Consider the following 22,594-nt stretch of genomic DNA (forward strand, 5'->3'; position numbering starts at 1 on the left):
TTAAAAAAGCAAAACCAGGACACCTTATTTTCAAGGAATCATTTTATTCATCAGTTTTCCCCATTGCATTTTACTCCGACCAGCAATTTCATTGGTTAATATTAGCTGAACAGCTGACTGTCAAAAGTTTATGACTGACAACAGGTGCTAGATCAACACAGCGCTTGGAATCCGGCATGGCCTGATATCGCCTCTTTGGCACAAGGCTTGCTATTATATCAGGAAGGGCCTAGCAACTTTGCTGTGATGTTCCATCCGTGCCTGCCTGTCTCTGCTGCCCAAGGGACATGTAAAGCAGTGGTGAGGGCTGAGAGACATTGAGCGGGAAAAGGAGAACAGTGACTTGCAAGAATCAGAAATCAGTGAGACTCCTTAATGGAACTATTGCTGCTTTGTGGAAAGGGTAAGGGAAAGACTTTAAAGAAGCTCTGAGTTTACTGTTTTATGGAGCTACTCTTAGAGGAGTGAGTGACAGGAAAAATATCAAATGTCAGTGGTGCAGAAATGTAGCAGATATGGATTCCTTTTTACTAGTATATCTGTGGTGGCTTGTTCTGTAAATTACAGTACAGCAAAACAGAGTACTATGTATTTGCATTAATTTTAATCAATGTTGTCTAATTTTAGAATGCTCCAGTGCAGAGTCACTTTTGATTCCAATGGTGATTAAGCAGAGATGACTTGTTTAATAATAACCATGGGAAATATATAAAAACAAATCAAACATGCTGACTGCACTGAAGTTGGAGGAGAAGCAATGTTGCTCTTCTTGAAAGTATGTGTCTGCTTGGTGGTAACATCGTAAAGTATTCTGCCTTTTTCATGTGACAGTGATTCTTGAACAACTTGATAGCCTCTGCTGATAAAACAACAAAATGTCTAGTTAGACTAAAGGCTGGAGAGAAGAGAGGGAGTTGGAAGACCCGTCATAGTTTACAATATCATTTATATTTTTCTGTCATGCAGTGTTTATCGGACAGCTAGTTACCAATTCTGAGAGCAGTGGATATTCATTAAGCAGATCAGAAGAAATTGTTATGCCACAGTATGCATGTTGGTTGAATAAAATTGTATGTGCACACCCTCTGTACGTATGCATAAACTTATAGAGGTAGCAAATCCACTGACTGGCTTTAGCAGTCTCTTTTTGCAGTATGTGATAGGATTGCTGTTTGCAGTTTGTTGTTTGAAGTCGGCTGCACATGTTACTTCTAAACTAGAAAAAAGAAGCCTGAATGGCCAGTGAAAAATGGTGCAGTATTTGCTTCTTTGAATAATACCTTACAAAAGACAGGAAGAAAATCAGGCCTTGTCATCTTCCTAGATAACTAGCGCTTGAAATCAATGGGAGTCTTTCTCTGTACATCACTGGGATTTGGATCAGGCACTTTGATGGTTTTCAGCTAAGGAGCAGCCTGTGGAAAAGAATTTGGGCCAAATAAGTGCAATGCAAAGCAGACATGAAAAGTCATGTGAGACTCAAGTCAAATGCTCCTGAGTGCATAATCCAGCTTGTGTGTGTGTGTGTTTGGGTAATATTTGAATTTATTATTCATGAAAGTGAGGTACTAACTTGATCTAAACGTGTCACAGGTAGGCTGTTTAAGCTTTCCCCAGCAGCTCTGCGAACTGTCTATAGTTGGCATTACAGATACTTAGATACATATTTACTTAAAAAATTATTAACCTGTGCAACTGTGAGGTCTCATTGTTGCCTTCATCCTTCCTCAGCCTTCCCTTGCAGTTACATGTCAGACTAAGTTGTTGCACAGAATCATTAAAATGTAGGGCTATAAGGGACCTCAAGAAGTCAGTCCAGCCCCCTGCACTGAAACAGGACCAAGTAAACCTAGACTGTCTCTCACAGGTGTTTGTCTCACCTGTTCTTAAGAACCTCCAATGATGGGGATTCCACAATCTCCCTTCAAAGCCTATTCTGGACCTTAAATACCCATATAGTTAAACAGTTTTTCCTAATATGTAACAAACATCTACCTTGCTGCAAATTAAGCCCATTACTTCTTGTCTTACTTTCAGTAGACATGAGGAACAATTGTTCTCCATTCCTCTTTCTATAACAGCCCTTAACATATTTGAAGACTATCAGGTTCCCCCCCCCGCCCCCAGACTTCTTGTCTCAAGAATAAACATGCCAGTTTTTTTAACTTTTCCTCATAGGTCAGGTTTCCGAAACCTTTTATCGCATTTGTCGCTCTCCTCTAGACTCTCTCCACAATTTGTGCACATCTGTCCTAAAGTGTGCTACTCAGAACAGGACACGGAACTTCAGCTGAGGTGTCCCTCATGCTAATTAGAGTGGAACAGCTATGGCCCATGTCTTACATACAACACTAGTTAATACGCCCCAGAATTGTATTAGCATTTTTCACAACCACATCACATTGTTTGTTTGTTCATATTCAATTTGTGATTCACTATAAGCCTCAGACCCTTTTCTGCAGTACCACCACCTGGCCTTATGGCATCATGCTTTAAATCGGACTGAAAGCTCTTTGCAGAAGGGACCATGTCTTCTTGTGTCTTTGTTTGTACAGCACTTAGCATAGTGGAGGCCCCTAATTGGGCTCATTTTGTGTTACTGGAATGCTAACTACTACCCCTACAGCTTCTCCTGTGCCAATACTACACTTGCAACACTGTGTTGTGGACTGGTGATATGGACACAATGGAGCCTACAATAAATTCATCCTGGCTCAAGGTCTCAGACAGCCTTTAGTCTGGTTCCTTATATACTCCCCAAAACCCTGTTGACCTGGGTTCAATTCCCCTGCTTTCATATGAGGGGCAGATTTCTACCTGTCTGCTACAACTGTTGCTAGTTCTGGAATAGCAGCAGGCACTTAGCACTTTCAAAGTTAATTGTTTAGCAATCAATAATGTAGTCCCTGTGAACTACACCTTTAGGATACATTTGCATGAATGCTAAGCAGTAATTTAATTCTACTCCCATTGAAATCAGTGGGAGCCAATGACTTCAATGGGAGCAGAGTTGAGCCAGTGCTGAGTGCTTCTGAAAATCTCACCCATCATCACTAAGAGGGAAATTTTCAAATGCACATGGAATTTGGTGCTCAGCTCCCCCTCAAAGTCATGTGTGATTTAGGGCTTGGCTTCACACATAGAGCTACAGCAGCACAGCTATGCATCTCTGGCACTTTAGTTAAGACACTCCTGCACTGACAGAAGTGCTTCTCCTGTCAGCAGAGTTAATCCACCTCCCTGAGAGGTGGTAGCTATGTCAATGGGAGAAGCTCTCCCATTGACACAGCACTATCTACGTGGGGGTTAGGTTGATATAACTACATCGCTTAGGAGTGTGGATTTTTCACATCCCTGAGTGATGTAGTTACACCAGTATAGGTCTGTCATTTAGACCTGACCTTAGAAAATCTCACTGCAAGTGACTTACAGAGATCAAGTCAATTTGGATAAAGACAGCGATTTTTATGTCTCTTTTTAAAACTCAGTGACTTAGCTGTTATAAATTAAGTTAGTAATAGTACATTTCATCTCTGATTACTAGACTTCATTTTCACTGAACCAGTTCAGGATCTGGGACAATGGCTTTACAAAATATCTTATGCTTAAGCGTACAGTGCAAACTATACATGTGTTGCTTTGGGGGGTTAGAAGTCTATTGTGTGCTAAGAAAACCCCAAGGGGTCAGTCACTTACCCCAGGTCAACAGATGCCCTCGGTCACACACCAAAGGGAGGGGGAGAGATAGCCCAGTGGTTTGGGCACTGGGCTGCTAAACCTAGGGTTGTGAGTTCAATCCTTGAGGAGGCCATTTAGGGATCTGGGGTAAAATCCATGATTTAAAACAAAGTGGAGAACTCATGAGACAATGTAGTAAAGAGATTAAAAATTGTTAATTTTTGTGTAACTGTTATGTGAAAATTTCCAGAGTTATGAGATTTTCAGATGGAAAATCTTCTCCCCTATTTTACACACAGAAATTTTCAAGCCAATTGTGCACTTAGATCAAAAGTTAGAAGACGTGTCAAAATAAATTTTAAAATTGACCTCTCAGACTGGCACAACTATGGAGTCACTGCTGTGTCTTCATAATTTTATTTTTTATTAAAATTATGTATCAATTTCATAGAAAGTTGACCTTATGGTTTTCTAGGATATTGTATACATTACATAGTACATTACACTCATCACTTACCCTGCCATCATATTCTAATAATTTCCTGCGTATTTAGCTTGTAATAATGTTACAACACTTTGTAAGAACACTTTGCTACTGTAAACACACTACCTGGCCAGAGCAGCAAAGAGTCCTGTGGCACCTTACAGAATAACAGATGTATTGGAGCATGAGCTTTCGTGAGTGAATACCCACTTCGTTGGATGCATGACCTGACCAGAGTTATTTTAATTTGGTGATAAGGAAAGAGAAGAATGTACCCCAGTGTGAACAGTGTAAATCCCAAGGTAATGAGTCCACTGATAAACATTGTAAGAGGTAGTCTGAGAAGATTAAGCCCAAGGAGTCTATGAGGAGAAAAACTATTGAGAGCATCTGCTATAGAAATATAGGAGCTAAAGAGCTAACTGTATGTGTGTGTGTGTGTGTGTGTGTAATTACTAAAACAGACCTGTATTTCCAAAATCAATCCTATTATTATAACAGGGACAGAGTTAAACTAATCATATTATGAGGGTTTCAGGAGGTAACCAAATGAACAAGCAAACTGCATCCTCCCCAGTCATATACAGATCATTGAATGTGTAATGCATTTATTATATTCATTGTAATCGAATATGTGAATGTCTATAAAGGGAAAGAGTTTCTGTGTAATTTTGGATCTGTGTTGTACCCCGCATCCACCCCCTGTGTTTAAGTCTAATCAACTCAATGTAACATTGCTGTATGCCAAATAAAAATATCAGAATAATGAAGTCTGACGTCAAACTGAGTTCTTGAAAAGCCAAGGTAAAAAAAAGTCTCGGGAAATCCCAGTATGTTTTTGATAGGACACCTCATTTCCTCTCTGCAACAGGAATCACATGGACAGTTCTGCCCTCTTCCACTGCCAGCTGACAGATCAGAGCAAGGGAGAGGCTGGGAGAGGAAACTCAGCATAGAGGTGCTATCTGATGTCACTTGTCCAGAGCAGAGACATTTTTGTGGGTGGGTTTTTTCATCGATCTAATTCTGTACATTGCCAGTTGTGGGAAGAGACGTTGATGGTGGGAAAGTGACACAATGTAGAGCAGCTCAAATCCAGACATGAGCGTCCTTGCTAGCAGTTTCCAGTGTAGCGGAAAGGCCTGAAGTGGGAGGCTAGGTGACAACCATGATGGATGACTGCAGAGAAAAAATGATATTACAGTTTGTCTGACAGTAGACAGTGTTTGGATAGAAGTGAAGGGGAATAAATATAGTCATATTGCAACATATCCTCTAGGCTGCATGGAATTTAAAATACTAATTGATCTGCCTTCTCTAAGAGAGTAGAGAGACAAGTACTTTTGTTTCTAAAAACTGTGCACTGATAAAGTTTTGTTTGCTGCATGTAGTCTGTATAATCCAAGACTAGTCTGTACCTGCACCAAGTATTAAAGCACAGTCATCGTAGGGTTGCAAAACAGTTTCTGCTGTTGGTATTACAGTATTGCCTAGACTAGAGGATGGGTCTCCATTGTGTTATACCTCCCTGTTTTCGTACACTCTTTACTTTCGAAACGTTCATGTTTTCAAGTGAGGTTTTTTTTAATCTGTCAATCTCTGTCTGAAAGTAAGTACAATGCACGCCTACTTCTTCTACAAGGATCAGTTCTGTAGTTCATTACATTCACTATTACTGGGCAAGTAATTTTTTAATATTAGTTAAATAGATGCATTGTGAAATTCATCAAATATAGTATTTGAAAATCTAGTCATTTTATCATTTGTTTTATAACTTGGCAAAGGTGTATTGTTTAATTCTTGAAAAATATTCAGAATAACCCGGGATACACTTGTTGACTATTTTTTAATATAGCTCCAAAGGTCTGATCCACAATTCATTGAAATCAATGGAAGAATGTCTTTTTCTCAACTTGTCTTAAAAATCTAAACATTCCATACTGAAAAATATTTTAAATTAAACCTTAAGGTTAAAAGAAAAGCAGCCAGGAAATGCCCAAGTTTAGATGGTCTGTGTAGCCTTAACACTTACCCTCTTGTATGAATGTATTATAATATCCTAATGATATGATCACATTCTCTTTAGTTTCTTCATTCAGTAATCAGGTAGGATTGTGCAGAGGTTCTCAAACTGGGAACATGCCCACCTAGTGGGGGTTCAGAATGTATTGAGGAGGGGGCATAAGAAGAGAGTGGTGGCTGCTGGCTGGGCACCCAGCTCTGAAGGTAGCACCACTGCTGCAGCAGCGCAGAAGTAAGGGTGGAATGGTATGGTATTGCCACCTTTACCTCTATGCTGCTCCTGGTGGCGGTGCTGCCTTCAGAGCTGGGCACTTGGCCAACAGCTGCTGCTCTCCGCTCTGCCTTCAGAGCTGGGCAGCCATTTATGTACTTGTGTGGTGGGAGCAGCGGGTGGCATAAATGACTACAGACACAAAGAAGGGGGGTGCGATCCAATCAGTTTGAGAACCAGTGGAAGGTCCACAGTCAGTGAGACAGGAACATGTGATAAATGAGACAGATCCTGCAGAAGTAGGCCTTCTATTGAGACCAGTTCTGTTTAAAGTTATGGTTTAGATCCAGAGTATCTCTGAAATTACATCAATGTAACTGAGAGTTCAGCTGGGCCTTCAGTGGCCAGGATGGATGGCATATAGTGAATGAGGTAACAGTCCAGAGGACTGCAATGGGACTACTAGAACTGCTCATGTGAGTAAGGGTATGCACAATCAGGAGCTAAGTAACTATTGAACCTTGTGAGTTGGTATGTGTGAGAGAGTGTTTTACATGCTAAGAAACAGAGTAACGTCATTTCAAAGGCTTTTTGTGTGCCTTCTTGCTTCATCTATTTGACTGTCAACTGTGGGGTTTTGTTTGGAATTTTTTGTGATGGACATACTGCAACATGATTGACTCATGATATTAGGGTACAGTCTAATGGTTGCTGCTTGGACAAGCCAGCATCTTGCACTTTAAATGCTGTCTTTTTCTCCTGCAACACAGGACCATTTTTTGTTTTCTTGTACAAACACCATATATCTCGTGGCGCTCGGTGGCTGGATAGACTCTACTTATTATATTCTGTGATATAAGTAATAAGCCAATACTAACTCGATTTTAGGATTATTCACTATTCAGTCTCATATTGGCATCCTATGATTATACTGCAGGACTTTCAGACCACTAAAGTGTACAGTATTAAATCCTGTAATGCTGTTTCCATAGTGTTTCATTACATTCCACGCTCATCAAATTCCTAGTCTTTGAAGCTCTGTATTTTAATGATCATATAATTGTTCTAGTACAAGTAATTCTAATGTGGGCAAATGTAGATGGTAATCAAGGTTATGCAGTTTTATATAAAGAATGGGTGTATGGGGGAGATAATTATATTTGGAAAGTAATGGCTCCAAAATTTTATTTCAAAATTTATTATAATCTGATAGAGAAGTAAAAACAGTTCCCTAAACTCTAGATAATAAAGGTAATACTTAGCTCTTAAAAGTGCTTCTTAGTCATAGATCTCAGAGCACTTTACAAAAAAGCAAGTAGGGATCATTATCTCCATTTTACAGATGGGATAACCTGAGGCACAGAGAAGTAAAGGGACTTGCTCAAAGTCACAAATGAAGTCAGAGAGAGGATCCAATCAGATCTTCAGACTCCCACTGCAGCTCTTATCAACTACCTCTCTCCATATGTAGCATTTTTTAAGTTTCCCATCCATTGCTATTAAATACTTCTAAAAATAGGCATCTTGTTGAATGACCTAACAGAAAACAGTCCCAGATTTTGCCCTCAGAGCTGGGCATGAATATATGAGAGCAGGACTTCAGCCTTGACACTTCATTTTGCTGACATTGTAGTAGCAAACAAAAACAACACACTATTCCCAGACCTGCCCAGACGTTGTTGATGTCAACAAATAAGTAAAGGTTATTTGTCATGACAAGGTACTACTTGTATAACAACAACCGCTTCAATGTAATAAACAAGAAAATCTCTGCTGATCCTGGTTTCTCTTCAAAAAATAGGGGAAAAAATCAATATTTCCAAAATGGAAAAATATATAAACTTTGTAAGTAATTTTCTTAGCAGTCTGACAAAGGGAATGGAAGGTAAATACAAATATCCCTCCACCCTGACCCCCAAATAAAAATATGCCTTCACAGTTAAGGTCTGGGTATTATTTTCTGTCATAAAGAATAACTGCATAGGGCTGTTCCATCCTCAAACTTCAAGGTGAGAGGGGATAAAAATAGCATCAGATCAAGCCAATAAATTTAGGAGAGAGAGATGCAGATTTGAACTCTCCCTCTTGTTCTTCCAGGCATGGGATGAGCTTGTTTTAAAAAATGCTGCATAAGGGCTCCATTGATTGTTAGGGAGTAAGAGAGCTGGAGATACCAGAGCAGGAACAGTCACTTTGCATGGCATCATTTCCTGAGAAGATCTTGTTATGTCTGGGGGAAAAGTCACAGAGAGATAATGTTAAGAGTTCCAACACCTAGGCTCCAATGCAGCTAGGTATTTAAGCGCAGGAGTATTTCCATGAAAGTTAATATGCCTAAAGTAAGGCACATACGTAAGTACATTGCTGAATCAGGACCTTATTCTAATTAGTTTTGGAGGAAGAGGAATGAAGGTTCAGACAATCAGCTAGTGGCAGTTTGGTCCTTTAGTGCCAGAGAGGAAGGAAAGGTCCTTTAGAGTAGCACAGAGGAGTGGGAACTGTGGTACAGCAAATAAGTCAGCAAAACCTCATGATCAACAAAATTCACAGGCACCGACTGATCTATAAGAATTGACACGGACGCCCGATCTTCTTTCAATGTCAGGCAAAGATCATCCATGCACACAACTAAGTGCAGTATCTGTGCTGTATGCAGGGCTGAAACCATACTGGTTAGGAAGTCTGAGGACTTGTCTCATTGCAACCTCCCTGACAAGCTTTTTCCCAAAAAGAGGAGATACAGAGCAGGTCAATATCTGGCCAGATTTTCAACACCAAGAGCTGGTTCCTGGAGCACAGGACTCAGCCATGTTTATCGTAAGGGCAACTGGAACCTCACCCTCTATTGAGGAGGCATTAACAACTCTAAGAATGAATCCTCTTCTTCTCCATCAACATTCACCAGCCAGGAAGGAGATGGGGATGAATTATAAGGCGTTTGTTCCAAAAAAACAAACAAACAAAAAATGCAGCACTGCCAGAGCCTTCATGTGTGACACTGACCAGAAATCAAGCAGAAAATTCCCCTGTACACATACACACTTGCAACTGTCCCCTAGAGATGGAGGCAGACAGTTGGGTCTGATCTGAATTTTGTTATCTTGTGGATAGACTTAGAGTTCCTTGCAGCAAGGAAAGACTTGATGTTTTTCACTTAGTAAAGGTAGGACAGATTAACCAGTCTTCCCACCGCCAGCAAAATATCCACTGTTCTTGGCATTACTGATGCCTGGGTGGAGTCAAACAAAGTCATCTGTACATCCTGCACAGCCACAGGCTGAGATTTCAGGAAGTCGATATGGTGCGTTTGTTCAAATCTGGCACAGGATTCATGCCACCGTCACTCTACTTGTCGTTCCTTTCAGGTCACCTATTGTAGGTCATCAGTAAAACATGATGACCTTGTGAGGAGCAGAGGGACCTGTGCACCTCACAGGAGCAGACCTATAATTTTCACAGTCAACATCTATGTATCCTTTTCTACCATCTGGAGCAGCTTCAGTGTTGCACTGGAACTGGTACTTGGCATTTGCTAGGTGTGGTAAATGTAACTTTAAAGCATCAGTGCAACCATACAAGGGATGCTGCTTATGAAGCTACCTGGGGAATTAACATTTTTTGGTCAAGGGAGATGGGGCCCAGGGACAAACACCAACTGACAACCTCCCGACAAGCAGCATTATTACAAGGATATTTAGGGAATATCAGTGTGGTGTATACCTGACATAGGAACAACTAAGAAACCCACATAAACAGCCTGACCCAGACTGTTTGATTTTATGGTAGTGTAGGGAGGCAGTGTGGTTCCCTGGTGCTGTGGAGAGGGACGAGGTCCACCAGACACCAGAGTGGGCGGAGCCAGAGCACTTCAAGCCCACCCCCCAGAGAGTCAGAGGCTGGATAGAAAGTATAAGAGCTCAACCCCAGAGCTCACTCGAGAGGCAGCTGCTAAAGAGACCAGACATCTCTGACCCAGCTCCCGCTGGGGAGACTCCAGCAACCAGTGGCGGACCTGGAGACTGGCCTGACCAGCTGATACTCGATGCAGACCAGCATGTGGGAGAGTTGCTGACCCAACCCCTTGCCAACTACCCCAAGGATCCAATGGTGATCGATCCACGCCCCCCCTGCAAGGACACCAACTTGACCCAGGTACCTCCAGAGGGGGAGTTGAAATAGTCTGGGGGCAGCCAACCCAAGTCTGGCTGCAACACAGCTGCAGTTGTGTCAGTGTGTTGTGGCCAGGATCCCCACTGACACAACAATGGGCCTTTGGCCACTGCTAGGGCCCTGGGCTGGGACGCAGTGAAGTGGGAGGGCCTGCGTCCCCCCCTTCATCCAACGCATGGGTGGCAGTCTCCCCCTCTCCCAGGCCGCTTGAAGCCCAAAGCCTGGGTTTGCTATTTACCTGTGTTTGCTCACCCCCTGCCTAAGGGCCTGGTCTGTGACTCTTTACTGCCCCGCCCTACCCCACGGCCCGGGCTAGTTATCTGTTTGTTGTTAACTGTGTGTGCTCAGATGGACGGCTTGAGCCAGGACTCCTGCAGCCTAACTGATTCCCCAAGAGGTCGTGCAAGGACTAAGGGAGGCGGTGTAGGTCCCCAGAGAGTGAAGAACCCCAATGAACCCTCTCTACAGGTGGTCAGAGAAGGCCATAATCTATTTGTACTTGTAGTGTGAGTGGTGGTTAATGGAAGGAAGAGGGAGGGAGAGAGGACTATTGGGATGATTTGAACTGCAATGCCTCTTTCTTTTAGATCAAATGCTTGCTTGAGTGACAGAGGGATAGGATGAATGGCCTAATGGAGAGGGCATCGAACGAGGCCAGGGGAGCTCTGGGTTCAAATTCTGACTCAACTGCAGACTTTCTGTGTGACCTTGGGCAAATTGTTTGCCCTATTCCCCACCTGTAAAATACTCCACAATGGTATTGCCAGGATAAAATCACCTGTAAATATTAGCATGTCTTTCCTAGCCTGGTATTTCCAAAGACCTGTCAAAAATTTTCCCAAGTTTTATAAGAATTCACTCCTCCATGAGTTTGACTGTACAGTACTTCACTATTGCTAAAACATTCATCTCTGAAATGGCTGTTGCATAGGCACCTGTCTGACATATCCTGAATGAGATTGAAGAGGAGTATGGTTCTGTGACATACTGTATCATCTTGTTCTATTTTTTCTCTGTTACTTTCGCACAGACAAACAATCTAAATTTCCTGGTCACTTTCTCCCCCCCCCCCTCCACAACAGAAATGAATATGGGAATGGACAGCATGACGTCTTTTGGTCTCTGTTGGGGGTGGATGAGGTGCTACAAGTTAGAAGTGGAGCAGGAAATTTCACTTAATTGAAATGCTCTGTGGCATTTACTTGCTCAGGAGATTCTAATGGTAGCATACAGCTTTGTACGTTAGCAGAAAGAAGGCAAACTAGATGTTTTGCTGATCTTAGAAATCCTTTGCTAGTTTTCATTGCTCTTCTCCAACCACTGAGGATGTAGCTACTCCACGGAGGGAAACTGTTACAGTAGCAATATAAAAAGGACAGTTAAGACTAGACTTGAAATGACCTGGAATAGAGAGTAGCCACCACTAATGCAGAAAAAGAGCCCATTGGAGAAAGATGCTAGACGCTAACTGTAAAGATTGACTATGCAGATACATTAACTCCTCACTTAAAGTCATCCCGGTTAATGTTGTTTTGTTGTTACTTTGCTGATCAGTTAGGGAACATGCTCGTTTAAAGTTGTGCATTGCTCCCTTATATGTTTGGCAGCTGCCTGCTTTGTCCACTGCTTGCAGAAAGAGCAGCCCATTGGAACTAGCTGGTGGGGGCTTGGAACCAGGGTGGGCCAGCAGCCCCCCATCAGCTCCCTGCTCCACTAAGTTCCCTGTATGGCAGCCGCCCATCAGGCTATCAATTGCCGGCAGTTCACCTGTCACTCCCACCTCTGCCCTCTGCCTTAGGAGGCTCCCGGGAGCATTGTGCTTGCTGTGCAGGGGAAGAGGGGTGCTAATGTCAGGGTGTTCCCCTCCCACCTGATCCTGCCCCCCCTTACTCCATCTCCATAGAGCCGGGGGTGGGCACAACAGAGCTCAAGATGGAGGGAGCTTGCTGGCAGCAACTACTGTCTCTACTTGCTGATCTACTTAAAAAGGCAATGTACTTAGAGTGGGATCAGCGTACTTAAAGGGGCAATGCACATTCTCTCTCTCTCTCTCACTCACACACACAGTGTGTCTGTCTGTCTCTGTCTGCCATGCTGTATCCCCTCCCTCCATTTGTGCTGCCCTGTAGAGTGCGAGGCTACATTAACAACAACATGTTAACCCTTGAGGGCTCAGCCAAGTGCTAGTTCAACATTTAGCAGTAAGGCATTCCCTGGGAAATATCCCACCCTCTGACTTCACCATCTCAACCAAGCTTCACAATCATCATTGCTGTGTACAGTAGTAAATTGGTTAAAACTTATATTGTGTGTGTATATAGGCGTGTGTGTGTGTGTGTGTAATATATATATAAAATAAATAAATAAAAGTCTTTTGTCTGAAAAAAATTTCCCTGGAACCAAACCCCCACCATTTACATTCATTCTTATGGGGAAATTGGTTTTGCTTAACATTGTTTCACTTAAATTCGCATTTTTCAGGAACATAACTACAATGTTAAGTGAGGAGTTACCGTACAATATAATCATAGTGCATATAGAGAAAGAAAGGATCTCAAGACTTTAAAAATATGTTGGAGAATCTTGAGGAAGAAAGCACTCTTGCATTTGATAATGGAGAAATGGTGTCTTTAGCAGCCCAGTGGCATCAGGTTAATACTAATTGCATCAGACCACAGGAATGCAAATACAGTAGCTCTGAAAGATCAAAGCCTTCTTCACCTCTTTATTGGTGGTGTGTTACAGCATCATTCCTGTACTAGTAGGTAACACTTTTCACTCTTGAAATTTGTTCATGAGGTTTGCCTGGAAACTAAACCCTGCAAGTTCAGGTTCACAAACACCATCTATCTTCTTCCCAGCCAGTTCCTGGTTGCAGTTATGCCTTTTAGTGCTTTACAGTAGACCTTCCCCCCAAGCTTCAGGGGCCAACTACCCAGTTCTTCAGGAAGCACTGAGTAACCATCTCCCCCAGCAGCTTACATGGGGGAATGCTGGCATCTATGGATTTATGCCTTTTCTTACCATACAGTGTACTTCTGAGGGCCGGGAAGTGCTTGTTCTCAAACTGGATGAGCAGGAAAATGTTTCCACTGCCAACTCGCTCTGTACTGAGCCAGTGGAGTTCATCTCATCATCCTGAGCATATTTATTAGGGAACCTCCAGAGGTTCCCTTGCAACTGCACTCTAGCTTTCTGGAGCTTCTCTTCCACAGTATGTGGCTGCACGTGCCCCTTCCCTTCACCTGGCTACAGCATTCAAGATGGCAGAGATCTGGCTGTCAGCAAGAAACACGGTTTCTCACCCCCTGGTGGCCTATGCAACAGGTACTTTCTGTACACCCCACCCCCCAAAGACCTGTATAGGGCCTACAGGAGGCAGTGGCTCCTGCCGGGCAGTCCCCAAAGAAAGCACTATCAGCACCTCAAGGCAAATCTGTAGCATATCTTTAAATGGTTTCTAGGTTGTATGTCTGCCTGCTCTCCATCTTATCCTGGAGATCTCTAAGTGCTTTAATACCACAGGATCCTCTTCACTAACTGCTATTTAATAGCAACGCCGAGTAACACTGTAGGACAGGGAGCAGAAAGAATTCCATGTCCAGTGGAAATGAGCTGAGTTTACGTGGACAGAGTATAGCTGTATCAATCAGAATTTGTTCCCTTCCTTTTCCTTCCTGCCCTTGGACCACTGATTTTAATGGTGGTAAGTGACAGCCACTACTATGTGTTAAGGACATGACATGGTAGTTAATGGAAAGCAACTTTTGGTTTTTGTTTGTTTTGGTCATTTTGCCACATTGGAAGAAAAGATCAGTCTGGTTTCACTTAATATGCATTTAAATATACTCAGCTCTATCAGGAAGTCAGCTCTTTCTGAATTAAATTATTAAAAATGATCTGTGGCCTGCTGTGTTAGATTTGCACATTGTGTATATACTGAAGTCCAGTATATCTGTATTTCCACTTTTTGGGGTAGGTTGTATCATGCTGTTTGTTTCAGTAGGAAACCCACTTCAGTGCTCTATCATCAGGCAAGGACATTTTCCCAGAGAAGCTCCAACATTTTATCATGACACAACCTGACCTTTTTTCCTTTGCCTGAGTCTCACAGGCCATGTCTACACCACCGCCTATGTTGGCATAACTTATGTCATTCAGAGGTCTGAATAAACCACCCACCTGAGCAACACAAGTTACACAGACATGAGCACTGAGGTGGACAGCGCAATGTCGGTGGAAGAGCGCCTGCCAACATAGCTACCGCCTCTCGCAGAGGTGGTTTTATTATGCAAAGGGGAGAGCTTTCTCCAATCTGCTTAGAGCATATTCACCAGATGCGATACAGCACTGCAGCAGTGCAGCTGCATGTGTAGACAAACCCTGAGAACAAACATAATTCCCACCTGGAAACTTCTGAGCAGCAGTATTAACAGAAGAAACAAAGGCAGCTGTTGAGCTGACTAACTTTTTCTCCTGTCCTGGATGCCTGCTTGAGTTTTGGAGACTGGTTACATAATGTTTTCTGTCTTTGCAGCACTGCTGAGTGAATTTCAAGGCCCAGGGGACATTTAACACTAAGCCCTGGGCTCCTTTAGCCCATCCAGTTGTAACTCATATAGAGTAGATACAATTTATCAGGGCTGCCAAGAATGTGCTGCCAAATTGAATTTCTTCCTAAACTAGTTATTCTGAAGTGACTCTTGGCTGAGAGAAGTTTTTAACACTTTTCTTACTAGCTCAGCTCAGCTAGTAAGAGATGGCCTTTCGTTATGACCTAGGAAGATCACTTCCAGATCCTTGACCAGAATATTGCAATGACTAAGAGACTGTCCCCAGAAAACTTACTTATGTTTTTTATAATGATAGATTATAAGGGCATGCTTAGTGAGCTAGCTCTTCCTATGGTGTAAATCAGTATAGCTCCACTGAAGTCAATGCACTAAGTTAAGTCAGTACTGGGTGGATAATCACGTAATGCAGTCGTGATCAGTAAATCTGATAACTACATACCTCAAAACATAGTCCTGGTATTTTTCCTCCAGAGAGCTCCTGGCAACTGGGAACTGAAGCTCGGAGAGCTATTCAAACAACTTGTGTAGTGATTTTAGCCCTTTATTTTCTATTCACAATCTATTCAGAGATTTGATTTATAACATATTTATTGTTCCTAATTTTGGTTCCAGCATTTCCGTGTATGGATTGATCTCTGACTGCTGTTCATTATTTGTTCATAGTGTACGTTTAGTTATCTAATTCACATGATTTTTTGCGAATGTGAAATAACGCAAAACGAAAAAGAATATTTAAAACAAAAACCTCATCCCACAGGGGCAGATACTGTGGATCCTGACCTGCAGGGCTGGGCTGAGTGCTGCTCAGGTTTGGCCCAGCTGCCTGTCTGTCATGACCAGGGTCGGCCATGCCAAATTTGAATGAGTGGTGTTGCAACCTAGTGCAAAAGTATTGCATGATGATGAGGCAGTCAGGCCAAATGGGAGGGGCAACTGGGCAAAACCTGAGGAGCACTGTGACCCTGCATGTCTGATCACATTGTCTGGAGAGGGGAGCAAGGCTAGGCCCATGGGAAAGAAGCCACCACCATCAGGTGAATGAGGGGTGGGCTTGCTTTGTAACCACCACTCCCCGAGCATCCCATTTCCCAGGGGCAGGACTCAAGCCTCCTCAAAGGCCTCCTACTCTCCAGGGCAGGAAAAAATGAAACAACATGAAATTCCCAAAAATGAAAATGAAATGTTATAAGAAATGAAAATAATTTCAAGGGACTCTACAAATGATATTGTTTCTGCTTCCTAACTGATGACTAAAACTCTATAAACAGGGAGTGAGCACTTCCAGAGGAAACCGTGCAAGTCCATATTTGCAGAGGATGAATATCTCTCTCACACACACACACACACACACACACTTGCATGAAGGACAAAGAGTCCTCAAATAAATCTTGATTTGCATAAATGTTCACAGAAGGAACCATGAACTTGGTTGAACTAATAGCTATTTGCAACTGGCACAAATCTTTGTTAATGTTATTTTTGCAATATTTGCCCAGCTGTACCTGAGACATGACACTTCCTTTTTGTTAGTTCAGCTACTTGAATCTGTGTCCAGTGACACATCATGAGGGACCTGGTTTAAGTTCCTTCTGCAAACAATGTATGGGGTTGCATGGATGTTAAGTCCAACCATAAATTCTCTGAGGTGGGAAATGATTCCACTGTTAGGTTAAATTTGCTCGTGAGGTCTGTCTGCCCAGTGGTTGAATACAAGTGACAAATTCAAAATATATCATTAAAAATCAAGAAACAACCCAAAAAAATCACGTGAGGGACACATTTCTGAAAGGTGAGACTACTTAAAATAATATTCTTTTGCTTTGATTTCTATTTATCCCATTAAAAGATGACATGCAGTTACATATCTGCTAGTGAAATAACTGTTCTATTAAGCACACAACTGCTACAGAGAGGAAATTAGAGAGACAAGGTGGGTGAGATATTAGCTTTTATTGGACCAACTTCTGTTGGTGAAAGAAACAAGCTTTCAAGCCACACTGTTCTTCAGGTCTGGGAAGGTCCTCCTAGCATCACAGCTAAATGCAAGGTGGAACAGATTGTTTAGCATAAGTAGTTTGTACATGTCGTAAGGGACCATACAAGATAGTGGCCCATTAATACCTCTACAGTCACAGGACCCAAAAGAGAGGGTTAGTGTGTTACGCATTGCTGTAATAAGCCATCGATCCAGTGTCTCTGTTCGTCCATGAATTTTAGTGTCTAGCAGAGTTATGAATTTAAGCTCCCAGGCTTGTCTTTTGAAAGTGATGTGCAGGTCTCCTTTGAGGACGAGGACTGATAGGTCGACACAGAGTGATTGCTTTGTGAAAAGTGCTCACCCAGAGGTGATGTATTTTTGGCTTTTATCATTTTCCTGTGTGAGTTCATTCGCGAGTGTAGTGATTGTCTGGTCTCAACCACATAATTGTTATTGGGGCATTTAGGATGAAGTATACCACTTGTTGTGATAGGCATACATAGGATCCAGGGATCTTGAAAGGTGTGTTGATCATTATAGCAGTGGAGATATGCTTGCAGAGAGGAGATGTTTATTAAAGCTTCTAAGAGTAGAACAAAGATGCAATATGCTTTATTCCAGTCTGCAGCCAACATGTTGCCAGCAAGCACAGCTTTTTTTACTATAAATTAAATTTCAAAACAAAAAATAATTTTGACCAGAACTTTTTCATTTCAAAAATGTCAAATTGAAATACTGTGTCAATTTTGAAACTTTTTTGTTCAAAATGTTTCTTAAGAGGTAAGATGTCAAAATCAAATTTTCCTGCAAACAGCGTTGACAAACTGGCACCTTGTCACCAAAAAAGTTTCATCAAAAAATTCCAGATCAGGTCTACTCACACCTATGTGCCAGTTGTGACCATAAGAGTTCTTCTATTAAAGCTGCAAGGTGTCATGTGAATCAGACAATAAATAAGTTTTCAGACTAGTGGCTTGACACAGTATGTCGCAGTCTGGTTGTGGGGGGCAATAATCAGTCGAGTGTATTTAAATTTAAAAAATCCTGCAAATCATTGGTCACATGATTTGAAGTCAAGTTTTGTGATTTATAATTTCTGATTTATAAGAAGAAAAACACTTTTTAAAGGGTTTAAATAATGTGGACTGGTTATGAATAGTTAAAAGAATAATTAGTACCACTCTCTCTCTGTCCCAGTTCAGACTTGTAGCAGCAGTAAAGCTGATTGAAGTTTTGGTATTTTTTGCAAGAAAATACTTGAAGTTTCATTCAAAATTTGGATTTTCTTCCCTCTCCAGTTTTTCACAGGAAAAAATTCTAAACAATTTTTTTTCAAAATCAAACACAGATTGCATTTCCTTTTTAAAAAAGTTGTTTTGAATGTTAGGGGGTTTTCTATTTCTCTCCCTCTTACTTTTCTTCCCAGTGGGGAAAAAAAGGAGAGAATTGGTGGAAGAGATGAGAAAATATTTCTTAATTCAAAAAGTTCCACCAGGCCTAAAAAGCTGGCCAGGAAATAATCATCCACTGCTGTTTATCTGCCAAGGAATTAGCACCTATAAAGATAGCAGGAGCAGTAACTTCGGAATATGTCTCTTTAAACTTGTTGTGGGCCCCACATCCCTTTCTACACGACCACCACCACACAGGAAAGTTGCAGAATGGCTAACAACTACCATGGTGACTCCATGACAAATGTATAGTCCTAGCCCTTATATGAGTATGAGTATGCAAAACACATTTGAACTTGGGTCCAGAAAAAGGGGGGCAACTTTTAAGATGAAGCTGTCAGAGCTCCCCGCCAGCTATCTGTCAAAGCATTTTTGCATTAGAGCATTGAAAGGGAGAGTAGATGAGATTTTCATGTCAAGTTTGCAATCATCAAAGAGGGCAGTCTCAAATCTTGGGAATGAGATGATTGGGATTCTTCCACAAGAATCCTGCTCACAAGATAAATACAATGTGCACACCACCTGAACACATGAAAATGTGTTTGTGAGAGAGGTGTGACGACAGTTTTGTGTTCACAACATTCATCCCAAGGTGGCTGTGCACATCTGTACCTGGAGTGTGTTGTCTGAGGGGTGATTTTATAGGTGGTTCATTTCCTATGCTTAAATTGCAGTCTGCCTGCCACTGTACTCAAGTGGGGGTGGACGGGATAAGCTCAGAAGAAACATTAGCTCCCTCTGTGTCCTTGCTCACAGAGCCGGGTCTGAGAAAAGTGTCAGGAATGTTGAATAGAAACAGGATCTGGCCCTAAGTGTAAGCTCTTTGGAGCCGGGACTGTCATTTTTATTTTATGTTTGGACTGTGCTTAGTTCAGTGGGATTTTGGTCCACAAGTAGATCTCCTAGGTGCTTCTATCTTACACATAATAGATAATGCTAATCATAATTTTGAAATATTTGTGAAATGTATTAAAAGAATTTTGCAGCCATGGTAAACTCATACTTATCCTTCCTTTGGGTAGCTGTCTAGATTCTATCCACTGTGTTTAGAAAAATAAAGAAGTAAAGCACAACCTTTGGTTTCGTTAGCGTGGAAGTATTCTGTTATACTTTATAATCCAGCCTCAAACATTACTTTAGACACATGCCTAGGCTAGTTTCACTCAAAGCACGCCAAATGCTCCTCTGCTTGAGGGCATCAGAAAGACCTCTTGGGTAATTTGTTTTCAGCCAAAAGACATTAGTGTTTCGATGTGATAAACTGTTGTTTTCTGTTTTATCTTCCCATGGCATTAACATTTCCAGTGCATCACACGTAGATGAATGAGGTGGTTGTGAAACTGAACAGCAAATCTAGCACAGTGAAAACTGAGATGCAGGGTGGAGAAATGAGAGCCATCTTTTGAGACATGATCATGCAGTGGGGCGGGGGTGGAGATGCTGTGCTGTGCAGTCTCCTCTATCAGCTGGCTGTGTGACAGATGTGCTGCTCGTGCCAGTCATGACCTATAACTGTGAAAGACTAGCCTTTTCACATGGTGATCCATTACACAAGCCTCAGCATACTGCCAAAAGTTGTTGCCCATATCGACGGTATGATTACAATATAGATAAATTGTTTTTGCAGTTTGGCCAATAGCATCATTACTTATGTAAGCTGTATCTTAAATACCTCTGGCAAGTAATGGGAATTTAAATTCTTTTGATAAAAGCATTTTATTTATATTTAGTCTTGCTGCATAATAAGCTTCAACGTGAGAGACTGACCGTTAACTGCTGACTCACCTCATTACTGTAAATATCAGACTCATATATTCATTGCATAAGGCTTATGCGTGCAATTAAAGCATGAATTCTAGAAACAAATCTCATGGCTTGTGTTTTTACTGTGATCAAGTTTTGTGTGCCTGACGGTAAACACATAGGATACGGCAGAGTTTTTATTTTTATTGCTCTTCCTCTACAGCTTCAAGAGGAAGCTAGGATGAGTTTTTAATATTGCTAGACTGTTCGAGCCTTTTCAGCTGGGAGATGTCAGAAGCAGCTGCAGATCTAAATGAAAGGAGCTCATCTCTGGAAATTTGCTATGCTGTAATAGGTGCAGGGTTCTTCTGGGTGAGCTGTTGATGGCCATTTTAATGCCCTTGTACTATAACAAGACTCAGAGCCACTATGTAACACAGTTCCCAACTTTCACGTGGTAAATAAGCACCCTGACTTTCACAATAAGCCAGAAATCAAGCTAATCCCATTTCAGAACAAGGCCAAAACAAACCAATCCCTAAGAACCTCAACACTCTGTGACTGGATCCCTCTAGAGTAAAGTCTGGTACTGTGATGGGCCTGCTGTGCACCCCTAACTTTCTCCCCCTTGCCCCTGCTTGCCAGGAGCTGATCCAAAAAAAAAAAAAAAAGCAACAAGACAAACAATCAACAAGCCAAAAACTAGCCAACAAGCAACTCACAAGCCAATTAAGCTGAAAACAAGCCCAACTTCTGCATTTTTTTCATGGGTTTGGCATGGCTGCTATGTAGGTGTTTTTTAATTTCCTTCTCCTTAGCAGTTTAGTTTGGTTTTTATACCACCACCACCCTTACCACCTGCACTTCCATGCATAGCATTTCATCATGTGAATGAAAGAGTTCAGTGTAAGATTCAGAAGTTGAGCTAGCTGTGCATGTGTGTGTGGGATTTTTTTATCAGAGAGTTGTAGTTTCCCTTCCGATAATATTGGAGGATTCAGCTTACTGGTATCTTACTTATCAGCCCAGTGGTATCTTAGCCACATTGAACTGGTATGTGCTGCTGATGTAAGCAACATAGGGGTTGTTATTAATAAATCCTTACCATTTCCTGGTGAAGTATTTTCTCTAGTTTAAAGACACAGCATGTTAGGATGAAAACCAGTATTTTACCATCTGGTTTCCAGTCCCATGTATGTAGCACTAACCCACACTGCCTCTTTTGTGGCTGTGTAAACCTGATGTCTGTCTGTCTTTTGCTTATAAGCATTGAAAAGTATCAAGATGGAAAGCATAAGGAACATGCACTAAGAGCCTGAGAAATAATAAAAAATAAAAATAAAACCCCACAGTAACAACCAGCATGGAACTCAGAGGGAGGAGCACATGTTTCAGGAGGGAAGCATTTGGAGGAGGTACTGGGAAGTCAGTCTGTATGTTCATGGCTGGAATGCAGAAGCAAGTCCTCTGTAAATAGTTCTCTTAACAGAGCCAATTCAGTTTTAGAAATATGGAGTCCTTTCATGTTCTTTCCCAGCATGCAGTACATGAAATAGTTGGTATTAGCAATGCTGCAGTGAAATGAACCAGCAAAAACTGAAAACCTCATTGTGGTGGTATGATACAACTTACAACTACAGTGTTCTCTCTACCTTGAATTTTGCAGCAGAATCCATTTGGGAAATGAGCCTTTCTCAGTAAAATGATAAATGCTAATCTCAGGGTTGCTTTTTCTACCTTAAATATCCCTGTCATTTGCATATAGGAGAAAGCAATACTTACCCAAAGCAATACAGTTTAATTTGATTCTTCTCAGAATTATTTGATACAAGACAGGTCAAAATGTATTTTCTTCTGTTTCACTATCCATTTCTCTGCTACTGTAGCAAAACTGCTTATAGGCAAGAGATGCTGAGAAAGTAGAACCAATGTCTCACACCCATTTTCCCCAGCACACTAACCAGCCATCTTTTTGCTTTTAAATCCTTGGAATTAAAGTAAAGGGAATAAATAGACTGGCAAAAGTGCCAGTCTGAGCCAGTTATGGATCATGATAGCTAATCACCATACTTAGCTGGATAGTTTTAAATAGGTGGTGTTTTTAAAGACTCACACTATAAGGTGACTGAATGCTTTAAATATTTATTTTTAATTTTAAAGTAAAAAGGCCTAGTAAATTAAAAGCATTCAGATTCTATTTCCAACTAGCAGGGGGTCTTGTTGTGCCAGCTTTCCAAACATTTGCAAAATTCAAATGTAATTCATCCCTGATATTACAGCATG

At 41.6% G+C, this 22,594-nt stretch overlaps 1 protein-coding gene across 1 annotated transcript in view; it reads left to right on the forward strand.

Annotated features, from left to right (window-relative positions):
• Positions 1-261: 261 nt before the first annotated feature.
• Positions 262-22,594, forward strand: part of ARPP21 (cAMP regulated phosphoprotein 21) — a 260,922-nt gene continuing 238,589 nt past the window's right edge. Inside the window, exon 1 of the mRNA XM_030551266.1 lies at positions 262-403. The gene's annotated coding sequence lies outside the window, so the exon portion shown is untranslated. The remainder of the gene's footprint in view (positions 404-22,594) is intronic.

The sequence above is a fragment of the Gopherus evgoodei genome, chromosome 2 (assembly GCF_007399415.2).
Source record: "Gopherus evgoodei ecotype Sinaloan lineage chromosome 2, rGopEvg1_v1.p, whole genome shotgun sequence".
Taxonomy (NCBI): Eukaryota; Metazoa; Chordata; order Testudines; family Testudinidae; genus Gopherus; species Gopherus evgoodei.